The following is a 14,065-nucleotide window of genomic DNA, read 5'->3' on the forward strand; positions in this document are numbered from 1 at the left end:
CGCGTGGTCTGTGTCCTTGCCGCTGGTGATGATTGGGATAGCAGCTTTCTCAGACAGTTTGAGTCCTCACAGCCAATAATGGTGCAGAAGAGTAGGATTGGTTACCCCCACTTTTTGCTTAATGTGATGCTGTTTTTGACTATTCTGACTGGGATCCTGCTAATCAGGACGCCAGTCTGCTTTCTCCCTAAATTGTTGTGTTCAGTACTTAGGTACATCTCAGATTGGATACTGGGGTACCCTTGTCAGTCCCTAGTATATGGTCCCCATGTAACCAGGGCATAGGTACCCCAGAGGTCTCCCATGGGCTGCAGCATGTATTATGCCACCCATGAGAGACAATTCAAAATGAAACTACAGGCCTGCCATTGGGGCCTGTGTAAGTTGGTGCATGCACCACTTACTAAAGATATAGGTTTACTATATCTAAGGGTCACTGCACTTAAAACCTATAAGTCACCCCTATAGCAGGCCTTTACAATCCTGAAGGCAGGGTGCTTGGTTCTAAGTGAGAGGGTGCCCCTGCATGAGCAGGACACCCCTGCAGCATATGGAGTCCATTCGCCCGGGTTGTCAGTGAAGTAGCCATATCCTAAATAGAGGGGCACCGCTTAATTGTGCGATGACCATCTCAAAAACGGCTGCAACAAATCCTATCATGTTTGGTATCAAACATGTTGGAAACATACCTTCATACCGTAAATGGTGTGAGAGGTATGATTCCAAACACTAGAAGAGCCCTCCGTTAGGCTCTCAGTGTTCCTGGTCCCAGCCTTCTAGTCCCGGGCAGCACAAAATGGTTACTGCCGACCAGGCACATTTATACCATCCTGCTGCTGAGCCAAGCTAGAGCAGGGGAAGGTAGAACGCTAGGCATCCTGTCACAGGGAGGTGTGACATCCTCCCAGACAGGATTTAGTGTATTAGGGCTGGGTGGGTGCGCGTGCCAGTGCCTGAAAGTCTGCATGAGGGGCACATTCGGTGTCCCTGTGCATAGTCCAGTTCAAACCAGTGCTGAGAGCAGTTGGCTTCCGCTCTAGCGCGAAATTGGACAAAGGATATGGGAGTAACCTCCCCCCTGTCCAGACCGTCCAAAGGGAGGGTCTCCTGAATCATCCAACCTCCTCCCCGTAGGGTACTTAAGGGCTTACCTGGGTGTAGGTCCCTAGATTCGTCGTGGGGTAAGATTTAGAACTGAAACCACAGCACTTCTACCGTCCGGGCACTCTGGACTTCGCTGGACTTTGTTTGGGCCTGACTTCGTCTCCCTTCCAGTCTGCTGCATCGTCTGTGCATCATACAGGGACCTTCCAAGACCTCTGAAGCATCAAGGACTACCAAAGTAATCTCCCTTGGAGTGAAGGAGTCGATGCCCTGCATTCGCAGGCACTGCAACTAAGTCGACCAGTCTGCAGATCCTGAGCTCCCTGGGACTCCGTGGGCTCTGCATGACAGGTGGTGGTTTTCCACAGCTCCTGAGGCCTGTTCTAACCTCTCACCAAGATTGAGGCCAGTAGTCCTTGTGGGGGTTGTAATAACCAAACTCCTGAGTACTGCGTCCCCTTTGCACTTGCAAAGGCTTCTTGACATCTTTGCAAGAAGATCTTCGGGCTCCAAGTAGCCCTAACCTCGAGCACCTCCACTGACGAGAATCTTCAGCCACACCGCATCGTGTGCATCATGGCCTGAATCTTTTGGTGAGCTGATTAAGGTCCTCTCGCAACTCCTGTGCCTCCAGCCTGTGGGTTCACTTGAGGGACACCTTTGTTTTCCTTGGGCTCACCTGCTTGCTTGGGGCCTGCCCTGACTCCCCTGTTTGTGGTAAGTCTCCTGGACCCTGCTGGTCCCAACCGTGTACCTTCTTGACTTCCTGCATGGGTTGCATTTGCCAAGGCTTGTTGACGCTTCCGCTGGAATCCGACCCCTCAGCACTCGACATCCTTTGTGGGCCAGCTTGCATCCAGGTCCTGGTTGTCCTCAGCATTGCCTGGTCATCGCAGCTTCAGAGTCAAGGTCACCATCATCTTTCCTGAAGCACCAGACATCGGAGGGCATTCATCTTCCAGGTCTCCTGGTCACCCCTAAGTGACAAAGACTCTGTCCCCTCTGCTTACAGGTACTCCTCTTCAAGAATCCACATTTGGATTCCTCCGGACATCTTCTCCTCCTCCAACAGTGACACTTTCCTGAAGCCCTCCATTGGGTTTGATGGCGGTTTCCAACGTCACTTCACACCTATGCACCCGGCTTCCATGGGATAGGTAACTTGGGTACCACGGTATCCATGGGTGGGATGGCTCTCCAACGTTCTGTATTCCACAGAGTTTCTTCAGGGTCCACTGGGAAGGGCCCCTAATCTTGAAAAATCCAACTGCGATTTGCACATAGACTTTTACAGAGCACGCAGTCGTGTTCACACACTGCACAAGCTCTCCATGGGGTCCCTATCTACTTACCTTGGGTGGTTCTGTGGGTCCCCAGCAATTCTACGTCCTCTCAACATTGTCTTAACTCTAGACGTGGTTTTTATACCACTTTCTTAGTATATTGTTTGGTCCCCCCGTTGCCTACTGTGTATTACTGCTATTTACTGTGATTCCTTTGCTTTAGTATTGTGTGCTTTGTGTCCATCTCCATGTGAGAGATACTGTAACGTACTAGATCGTGTCATATAATAAATACATGTTTTTATAAATACTTTGTGTGGTTTTTTATCATTTAATCCATACCATATGTTGGAAATGGCCCTTTTTGCAGGGTTATCCCCAAACTTTTAGCTTCTTCCACCTGTTGGTCTGAAAATGTGTCTATCTGACTCCTTCTGGCATTGTGCCAGGTAAGTTAGCATTTGCAGCACCATTTTGTATCTAGCTACCATTTTGTGTCATGATCGAAATGAAGCTTCTGTGTCATACTGTCTGCCTCAGCAGAAATCAGCCTTGATTGTTTCTTTTTATTATTCAAGGTTGAGCTTCGTTGCACTAATGAATAGCTCGTTCTGTGTTTGTATGCCTTTCCTTGTATGTAGCCCTGCTCCCACTCTCAGAGAGACAGGTACGGGCTGAGTAACCTTGAAGCTAAGATAGTGTGTACCTGGTCTCAGGATGGTAGCTCATCCTCTGTACCTCCTTTGTTCACCAGTGCCCAGGCTGGAAAATTCCAGTCTGATCGTGCCTTAGGGGTGTTGGAAATGTATATCTGACTTTACCTTGTGGACAGGGGTCAGTCCCTCTACAGCTATCTAAGGAGGCTGGTCAGACCGGACTCCGCTCGAGCGCATACTAATAAATAACTCTGGTTTGTATTCTCTATTGTCTGACCGACTCTTCATTTGTATGGAAGGCTGAGAGGTGGCCGTGAGTGACCCGGGTGGCCCTAATCAGGCCACTTCCTTCACTCCTATTTTTTCCTGACCTGCTGTTGTTGGTTTTAGGACTCTGGGCACATTACCACTGCTATTCAGTGCTAAAGTGCATTTGCTCCCTGTGAAATTTGTATTAGGGATTGGTCTTTCCATGATTGGCATATTTGATTTACTGGTAAGCCCCAAGTAAAGTGCACTGAGTGTTCCAGGGCCTGTAAATCAAATGCTAACAGTGCGCCTGCAGCACTGATTGCGCCACCCACATGAGTAACCCTGAAAGGGTAACTCAGACCTGTCACTGCAGAGTCTGCGTGCAGTTTGCAACTGCCATGTCAACTGGGCAAGTAAACCCACTTGCCAGGCCCTAATCTTCCCTTATCTTACATATTAGTCACCCCTAAGGTAGGCCCAAGGTATCCCTGTGGACAGGGTGCAGTGTATGTGAAAGGTAGGACATGTCCTGATGTGTGTGGCATATCCAATTTTGTTTTTCACTATTGAAAGGCTATCTGTCCCATAGGAAAGGATGGGAGTTAATTTATAACATCTTATAAATGTAACTTCCCATTGGGACCAGATGGGAAAATAAAGTTTAGTATGCCTGAACTCAGAATCTAAAGATGCATCTTTTAGTAAAGGTGATTTTTACATTCTGTGTTTGAAAATACCACTTTTAGAAAGTAGGTATTTCTTGCTTAGCCATTCTGTGTGCCTCTGCTAGGATGTGTATTGACTATATGGCTTTGGAGTGACAGGGGTTGGGGAGGTGCATTCTCTCAGACGGCCACCGGAGGGGGTGGGGGTTGGTATGTGTCTTGTCTTCCCTGAATGAGTCAGGGCTGGGCTGAATAGACCTGGGCTGCATTCAGAGTAGTGCTATCGACTTCAATGAATTGTATTTCAAGTCTATTTTGATTATTGAAGATTTCGGAGAACTGTATGGTGGACTTTTATCGTTATTGGTCTTGTTTTGGATATATAAAAATATTGGATATTTTTCTAAACTGTTGTGGTGTCCTTTTGTAGTGCTTTCACTGTATTACTGGTGGTTATGTGCAAATGCTTTACACACTGCCTCTAAGATAAGCCTGACTGCTCATGCCAAGCTACTGAGGGGGTGACCAGGGGTTATTTTAGGAGTGTAACTCTCTTATCCTGATTAGAGGGATGGGTCCCTACTTGGACAAAGGTACACACCCTTGCCAAGTAGAGACCCCCATTTCTAGCAATGGTTGTCAGCAGTGAGGATAGGACTTGTGTTTGCACTTGTCTTACGGTGATTGGTGTGCACTACTACTATATCGCAGACCTCTACATACTGCATACTGGGTTTTTCCTTTTTGATCCTTTTTTGTCTTTCCCAATTTTTAAACTTGAACTTCCTACCTCATCATGTCTCAGTCAAGAGCATCGTCAGGTACATTCCTAGAATTGGTTTTTGAGGAAGATAGGTTGGAAACCTACACCGTAAAGGAACTGAAAGCAGTTTGCAAAAACCTCAAAGTCCAATTGAGAGGTCTCACCAAAAAGGAGGGGCTAGGAAAGGCGCTGAGGGCCTGGGTACCAGCCAGTGGGCATTCTGAGGAGCCAGTGTGGAGACCAGGGAGCCAATTCAAAAGGAAGGGGAGGTATCCTCTGGGTCAGGCAGCAGTAGTCCATCTCCAGGTCTGTCTCCAGAGGAGCTGGAGAATAGGAGGAGAGCCAGGAGGCTCGAGTTGGAGCAGTTGAAAATACTAATGGAGCTGATGGAAAGGGAAATGATTTTAGCTTATAAGCTTAAAGTAAGAGAGCTGGAGCTGGATTGGGAGACAGACGCGCTAAGATGCGGTCTCCAGGGGTGCCATCAGGTCATTTTTTGAGAGGAGTGCTTTGACTAAGTAAGTCCAGCCTGACCTGTTTTAACCATATTTCTCAATTTTCCAAGGAAATAATAAGGTTTCTATTTTCCTTCCAGGATAAGCTAAGGCACCGGGAATTTTATCCCTGGTTCCTATCTCCTTTACCTTTAGGAAACTCTAATGACCATCTCTATGTCCCCATTACAATTTTAGGGTGTGACTACAAACCCCTCTACCCCTGCAGATCATGAGGCATATTTCTGCCTAACCAAAAGTATGTGTCATTGATATGCAATACTATTTTTTGTTATATGTTGTATGTCACGTGGTGTCTTTTTTCATGAGTGCTTTTAAACTGCAATTTGTACATAACCACTTTTCTTCACAAAGACATTGTGTGTGATTGATTTCTACCACCACAGATGATCGCACAAAATAGCTGTTAATTACACACACTATAGAGGAGTACATTGATCGAGATATGACGCCGCATATATATAGGGCCTGCCAGCTTGGTTGGTAGGTAGGTTTTTCTAATTTTCCTTTTGCTTTATTTCCTACAGATACAGCGTGTCAGTGCACAACCGTATGTATTAAGTATCAGGTGAACACACATTAGGTGAGCACCCCATTGTTTCCTATTCACAGAATTCTTTAGGAGTGGGACGCACGGGGCTGGCCCTCGTGTGGTCCTGAAGAAGAGCTTTAGGGAAAAGCTTGAAACATGTTGACCCAGTACTAGGGACTACATACTCATTACAGATAGGTCTTTCCCTAGTATTAACCCCTGATTTTAAAACATACCGACTAGGACAGGAATAAAATAGGTATTTTAAATCTATTTTTCCCACTCCACATCACTGCACCACACATAGTTTCCAAAAACTAAGTGCTCCTACGTAGTTCGCAAGTCATAGCACGCCTCAATCCGCAGCGGATTGAAAGGACCTCAATGATGAAGCATGCCACCTAGGGGTAACCCTGGTGGGTGAGGGGACTCTAGAAAATGATTTTTCTTTCTGGAAAGAGGGTTTTTCACACATGCTCAGTGGAATCCCTGTTCTTCCTATGGTTAGGTTTCTTATTCCGGTATTCCGGATGTTGTGGAACTGCATTCAGTAAGGAAGGTGAACCTAACCTTAACCTCTACCTCCCCCCGTTTTTTAATTGTTGCTGGATTGGGAAGCCAGAAGGGCTAGGTCCAGCCCAGATGGTGACAGCAAAAGTGTTAGGTCCAGTACTGAGGAGGAGATACACAAACATACAGGCGTGGTGCCCTGCTGCAAGGAGGGGGTTGACATACACCAGGGGGTTCAGGATTGTGAGGTCACTCCAGTGGTGTGCAGTTTCCCTGAGGTGGCTTGGGGAACTGGCACAGGGGATCATCTTTCTGGGGGTGGCAGGGGCACTCTACTAAACTCTAGCTGAGAGGTGCAGCGATAGGGGTACCCCCATAGTAGAAGCCCTGGTAAGTGAGTATGGAGGCCAGCCAGAAGAGTATGGGTTGAGGAACAACAACAGTCAGACACTGTCTCACCAGTCTTGCGAGAATTAAGTGGGGTACTTTTCTGAGGCACTGGATGGTTGGATGAAGAGTACTTTGGTTAACACATGTTTGGGGTTGTGTGATTCAATTGTTGGAAAGCATATTTAACGTCCCTGTTTTCCAGAGCTCTGCCAACACCCGGCAGAGTGTGATTTCTCTAACCCCAGGGAGCTTGCACTGGAGGCAGACCTTTTGGTGGATTCCAGAGGGTCTGGAGAAGAATCTGGGGGTGATCCTGAAGGAAGTGGCTCCGGTATTTCCCAACCGAGGGTGGTAGGAAAGGTTTGTGGTAGCCCAGATAGGTCCTGGTGTCATGGGAGGGGTGTAGGGACTCACGTCCTGTCACCGCACAGAAGGAATGGGAATGTGCTGTGGCCCAAGGTGCCCGAAACCCGGTCCCAGAGCCTGGGTGGTTCAATGAGGGAACACCAGGTGGGTAGCCTCAGCTGTAATGGGAGGCCATCCATTGAGGGGGATCCCCTAGTGTCTGGAGAACTTGGGGGGCCTCGGTCGTCAGCATCCCACAGGTTCTGGTGTCTGGCAGCACCGCTCTAGTAGGTAGGGTGCATGAGTCGAGAGAGAAGGGCGAGGGGGGGACACAGTCCCCAGTGGATGGACCAGTGGGTCAGGGGTTGCCAGCTCTGAGGTCAGAGCACCCCAGGACTGACCCTAGTGAGGCCACTTCTGGCCTTGGGGGTCTTCATGCTATGTCAGGTGGACAGGAGGCTGGAGACCTGCGCCAGGTAGACTCTCGCACAGCTCATGATGGGTGTGTTTCCCTTGAGGGGGTTGTGTACTCCCCCAGAAGTCCTGGGTTGCCAGGCACAGGTCCAGCCTAAGGGTACAGACCCTGGGTTGGAGGACCAGGTCCAGGGTTTCCCCCCTGACCTGGAGGAAGGGGCGACTGCTAACAGTGCTCCTACGGGTTTGCCTTCTGTGGGTGCCGCTCCAGGTGGGAGGGGACAGAACCCCAGAGACGAGGACCAGCTGTGTCCAGCCTCAGGGTACAGACCCATGGATGGTGGACCAGTTGCAGGATAGCACCCCTGAACTGGTGGGACAATTGTGCAGAACACCTGCCACAGGTGCCCTGACAATTCTGGAATCGAGGGGTACTGTTCCCGGTGGGGGATGCATAGCCCCAGGAAGGGGGACAGGGTGTGGGAGAGACCACCCAAGTCTCCTGTCCAGCTGCAGGGTACAGACCCTGGGCTGGTGGTCCAGTGTCAGGATGCCATACCTGACTTGGTAGGAGGGAGAGTGGAGAAAGGGTGCCACACACCTGGGGCTACCGTCCCCCACTCTTTGACACCAAAGAGGTTAAAGAGGCCTGAATGGCTTAAGGCCTGGCTCACTGTGCCACTGGAATCAAGCTATCCTGGCTGAAGAGGGGTGAAACCCAGAAACCGGTCCTAGGATGCTTGTTTCCGGTCCAGGGAGGACCTGGCTTGGCAGTTCGGGCTGGACTGTTCCCATGAGGCACAGGGTCAAGACTGATTTGCATATGGCCAGGTCTAAACTGAGGTGGCATGGTGAGCAAAAGAATGATGGATTTAACCCAGATCTCTTGACTGGGGGTGAATGTTTTGATTTGTTAAAATTGAACGGGTCCAAGACTGAGATCCTCCTGATGGGCCACAATGGGCCCTCCCTACCACCTCACCTTTGGCCCAGGTGCCTTGGGGATCCTCCCGCACCTAAGGAAGAAGTCCAGAGCCTGGGTGTGTGGATTGAGAAGGACATGAGTTTCAGAACCCAGGCAAAGAGAACTGCAGGAACATGCTTTGGACTACTTAGAGCCTGCAGGAAGATCTTTCCCCTGCTCCCAGAGACCGCAAGGAGGCTCCTCATCCAGGGTCTAATCCTTGCAAGATTAGACTACTGTAACGCTATATACTTGGGAGCTCCTGAAGCCACCTTGAATTCACTGCAGAAAGTCCAAAATGCCGCAGCCCGCCTACTTACGGGCACACCTGGAAGATCCTCCGCCAGGCCAGCCCTCAACTCTCTCCACTGGCTCCCAGTCAGAGAAAGGGTCTTGTTCAAAGCCCTCTGTCTGGCCCACAAAACACTCAACAACAACGGTCCCCCTCTTCTGAGAGAACTTTTAATTCCATACAAAGCAGAGAGGGATCTCCGGTCCAATTCTGAAAATCTCATTGTAGTCCCTAGAGTGAGAAAAGCTAAGACCGGTGGCCGTCGCTTCTCGGTTCACACGGCGAAGAGATGGAACCAGCTACCCCGAAAACTTAGGACTGAACCGAACTATCTCCAGTTCAGAAAGACCTTAAAGACCTTCCTTTTCCCGCAAATATAATCCCATTAGTTGGCCAAAACCCCTGGAGAAGCAGATCAGCGCTGGGATGCTCTTCGGAGTTACTACGCGCTTTACAAAACCATTAAATAAATAAATAAATAAATGTTCTGCATTCCGTCCATCAATTGTGTGTCTTTGGCTCTCATCACTGACAGCTGTCAGTGGCCACTGTGGCTTGCTGTCCTAGTGGACAGAGTTGCCCCTTGGGAGAGGGACAGGAGTCACACCCCGGGGTGGACTAGGCCACACCACTGTTTTGGCCATCAGTGTGTACTGTCTGCCTGTTGGGGCACATGTATGAGCAAAGTGAGTTCAGGCGCTGCACAGAAGGGGTCCACAGGTGAGGAGAAGGGTTCCCCATCGGTCAGCTTAGAGGGCCCTGAGAGTATGGATAGAGAGAGACAACTGGGTTCAGTGAGGCGTAGAACATGAACAGACCCTTACTGTTGTGGGCCAGGTTCCCTGTTCTATTGCCCCAAGCAGGGAAGCCCATTGAGGTATGGATTGGTCTGCCCTGGCTTTTGGATGGAAGGGGGTTGTGTTGGAAATGTCCCTTTTTGCAGGGTTATCCCCAAACATTTTGCTTCTTCCTCCGATTTTTTCCTGACCAGGTTGGTTTTAGGACTCAGGGCACTTTACCACTGCTATTCAGTGCTAAAGTGTACATGCTCTCTGTGAAATGTGTACTATGGATTGGTGATTTCATGAATGGCATATTTGATTTACTGGTAAGCCCCTAGTAAAGTGCACAGGTAGGCCCAAGGTACCCCTGTGGGCAGGGTGCAGTGTACGTAGAAAATAGGACATGCCCGGGTGTGTGAGGCATGTCCTGATAGCGAAATACTACCAATTTCGTTTTTCACAATTGAAAGGTTATCTGTCCCATAGGAAAGCATGGGAGTTAAATATATAACATCTTATAAATATAACTTCCCATTGGGACCAGATAGGAAAATAAAGTTTAGTATGCCTGAACTCAGAATCTATAGATGCATCTTTTAGTGAAGATGATTTTGCATTCTGTGTTTGAAAATACTACTTTTAGCAAGTAAGAGCCATCCTGTGTGCCTCTGCTAGGATGTGTATTGACTGTCTGGCTTTGGAGTTACAGGGGTTGGGGGGTGCATTCTCTCAGACGGCCACCAGGGGAGGTTGATGTGTGTCCTTCCTTTCCTGAGTGAGTCAGGGCTGGGCTGCATAGACCTGGGCTGCATTCAGAGTAGTGGGAGGCGTTTTCACCAGCAACTGAATAGGCCTGGTCTGCATTTAGAGTGGTGGGAGGAGATTTCCCTTGCACCTGAATAGGCTCTGTATTGCCTCGGACAATGCTGTCTCCACCTCCTGCCGGGAAGCTGAGCCAGAGACGATAGAACTGGTTTTGGCTGAGCACAGACACTCTGCCTCCAGAGAACAAAGGATGTTGCTGTATAAATATTGGGGCCCAGACCCCAGAGATTCAGATTACTGCTGAACTAAGGAACCTGCCACGAAGAAGGGCTGGAAAAGCTGTCAGAAGGAACTGCCACTTTGCTGTGTTGGCCTGCTGCTTGCTGCTTCTGTCTTGGGCAGGGAAAGGACTGGATTGTACTGTCATCATCCTGCTGTTAGAGTTTTCTCCAAGGGCTTGAAGTAGAGCTTGCCTACAGTTGGAAGTCTCAGGGATAGAAAAGAATTCTGAGAACTCTTTTGGAATCACAAAGACTGCCAAGAAGAAGAGCTGGAGAAGCTGTGAGGACAGACTACCACTTTGTTGTGTGCAATGCTGTGTGCATGGCTGTGTTGGCCTGCAGTGGCTGCTTCTGTCTTGGGCAGTGAAAGAACTGGACTGAACTTTCTGCAACTTCCTTTTTGTGAGTTTCTCCAAGGGCTTGAGGTGGAGCTTGCCCCCTGTTCAAGAAGTCTCAGGAACAGCAAAAACTTCAAGTGCATCTGTTACCCGTACTGGGGACTGTGCTTTTTATGCTGCAACAGAAGAAAAAGCAACCCGACGCCGTCACCGACGCCGCTGCCGGCTCCGTTTCCTGAAGGCACTTCCGCACTTTGCACCACAACCCTGGTCTCACCAACGACGCCACCTGACGCCGTCACCGAGCCACTGCTTTCCCTGTAACCTATATGCACCACATTCTGCACCACCTCGCTTCTCGCTGCCGCCCTGGTATCCCTGACGACACCGCTCCACGCCAACATTGATGCTGCTGCTTGGACTGTGGTTCGAGGGCACTGCTTGTAAGTTACACGATGCACCGTTTTCATCCTGCACCGCAGTCTTGGCCCACTGACGCCAGTGACATTGACTTCAGGTCATCAGCCAACGACAACGCTTCAGCAGCGATGACGCTGCTGCTTGCACTGTGACCTGCCAGCACCGCGACGAGCACCGCATCACTTCGCACCACATCCCTGGTCTCACCGACGCTGCTGGATGACCGTCACTAAGCTGCTGCCTGCACCACGACCTGAGGGCACCGCACGCCGCACCACTGCACTTCGTACTGTAGCCCCGATGCCTGCTGACGCCAGCACTCCTGCCTTCAACCGCGAGAAGTTAGATCTGCAACACGTGTGACTTTAAGGGTCCGACGACTCCTCCACCAACCTCCGGAACTGACGCCTGTGGACGTCGGCCTTACGGGGCTCATCGAGAGGTCGCCGATGACCTACCTACGTAAAAGTACTGTTTTGCCTGTCTTCCCGACACTGAAGCTGGCCCACGATACCGCTGTCGGCCAGAACGGTATGGATTTGTTGTTCACAACGCCGTGATAGCCCCAGACACAGCTATCGACTTCAAGGAATTGTATTTCAAGTCTATTTTGATTATTGAAGATTTCTGAGAACTGTATGGTGGACTTTTATTCTTTTTGGTCTTGTTTTGGATATATAAAAATAATGGATATTTTTCTAAACTGGTGTGGTGTCCTTTTGTAGTGCTTTCACTGTATTACTGTTGGTTAAGTGCAAATGCTTTACACACTGCCTCTAAGATAAGTCTGACTGCTTGTGCCAAGCTACCAAGGGGGTGAGCAGGGGTTATTTTAGTAGTGTAACTTCCTTATCCTGACTAGAAGGAAGGGTCCCTACTTGGACAAAGGTGCAAACCCTTGCGAACTAGAGATCCCATTTATAACACTATAAAATTGCATTCTGGTAAAACAAGCTGCTTTACGCTCCTTCGGTTAGGATTCAAGCCTGTATTGTTTTACCAGATACATCTGTGTTTTGATTAACTGAAAAACCATCACTAATACTAGGCATTACAAGCTTAGAATAGTAAGTTCTACTGAACTTAGGGTTGGGTAAGTCAAGGGTCTAGCACACCCTTTCTCCAACCTCGGAAAGTTTAGTTCCCACTAGGTTAGGTAGGTGAAACACCACACCTCACTTAGTATATCTACTAAAGGAGATGCAAGTGGCTCTCTGCCTACTAGATGCGGTGAAATTGCGTTCCAAGAACTGAAAGCACTGTGTGCATCTAAAAAGCTGAATACGGGGAGAAGTGCCAATACTCAATGCCTTGTAGATATGTTACTGTTGAATGACCTGAGGAAAATGATGTAAATGACCGGGCCACAACAAGTTCCTTAAAGGTAAGTCTTTTATTGGTACAGTTGGAAACAACCCGATCCCATCCTGGCCAGTGGTCAACTGACTAGAATGGAATCCTACTTGAATTACAAAGGCATGTATAATCAGACGGACATCAAATTCCACACAAAGAACTTAACAAGCACAAGTCAGTGCAAATTACAACACATCTCCTTTTCTTCAAAGGAAATAAAAAGAGAACATTGGAGGAAGAGAGAGGAATGAGAAGCAGGAGGGAAGGAACAGAAGGAAGGGAGAGAGAGAGAGAGAGAAAAAGGAGAGGAGCAAAAGTAAACAAAGGAAGGATCATTCAATATTGCCATTTGGGTACAAAAGAGCCTTGCGCTCTGAATGATTACCACACATAGTCATTCAAATACAAAGGAGCCTTACGTTCTCTCGAGGTTTGCCCTTCACCATAACCACAACCTTTAGCACTCTTAGTCTCAAGAACAATGTCCCTTTAAGAAAACACTCCTTCCCCCTGCTCACGACTGAAAGCATATCCACTGGATAATTCACAATTCTTCATGAACAAAGAACCATGTACAACCTCATCACCAGTCTTTGAACAAACACCACCCTTCTGGTGTAAGGCAACCCTATGTTTGTTCCAATGCTCACCATTGTCTAAGACAACATAAAAGTCAAATGAACATTTAACTTTGAAGGGACCTCTAAATGTGGACAAACCTCTTGCAACTCTACCCGCCTTAACTTTCACCTAATCTCTTGGCTTAATCCTCCTCTTCATCACAATCTCCTCAAAGGATGCACCCTGGTCCAAGATCCCCTCCTTCAACCATCCTGGAACCAGTTTGTTTCCAGGAACTCGTCCTGTCATAACTTCAAAAGGGGATTTGCCCAACGTCTTGCACAGTAGTACAATATGCCCAAAACATGTCATAAACTGCTTCCCTCACGTCAAGATTGAAACACAAGCCATTTGAATGACACCCTTGACCAACTTGTTTGCCCTTTCCACAGTACCATTACCATGCGGATTGTAAAAAGAGGTACATTGGTGTTTGATTCCACTGCTGCACAAAAACTTCTGTATGTCTCTAGACGTGAGTTGAGTACTGTTTTCTGTCACTAGGACAGAAGGAACACCTTAATCAAAAAACACATCCTTTAAAGCTGTTCCCTCTTTCTGCACCTTTCTTGCCTCTTTCTGCACTTCTCTTCCCTCTTTCTTCACCCCTCTTGTCTCTTTCTGCATCTCACTTGCCTCTTTCTGTACTTCTCTTCCTTTTTTCTGCACCTTTCTTGTTATATATTGAAGCCCATCATTATAGTTGTGGTTTGTGTGATCATCTTGTTGAGATTACTGAAGGCCTATAATTGGCACAAGGCAGGACAGGCTGAGAGATCTCTTAGGGAGCGTGTAAGGAGAATGGAGACTGCAGGAC

This window comes from Triturus cristatus, chromosome 5_2 (genome assembly GCF_964204655.1).
Source record: "Triturus cristatus chromosome 5_2, aTriCri1.1, whole genome shotgun sequence".
Classification (NCBI taxonomy): Eukaryota; Metazoa; Chordata; class Amphibia; order Caudata; family Salamandridae; genus Triturus; species Triturus cristatus.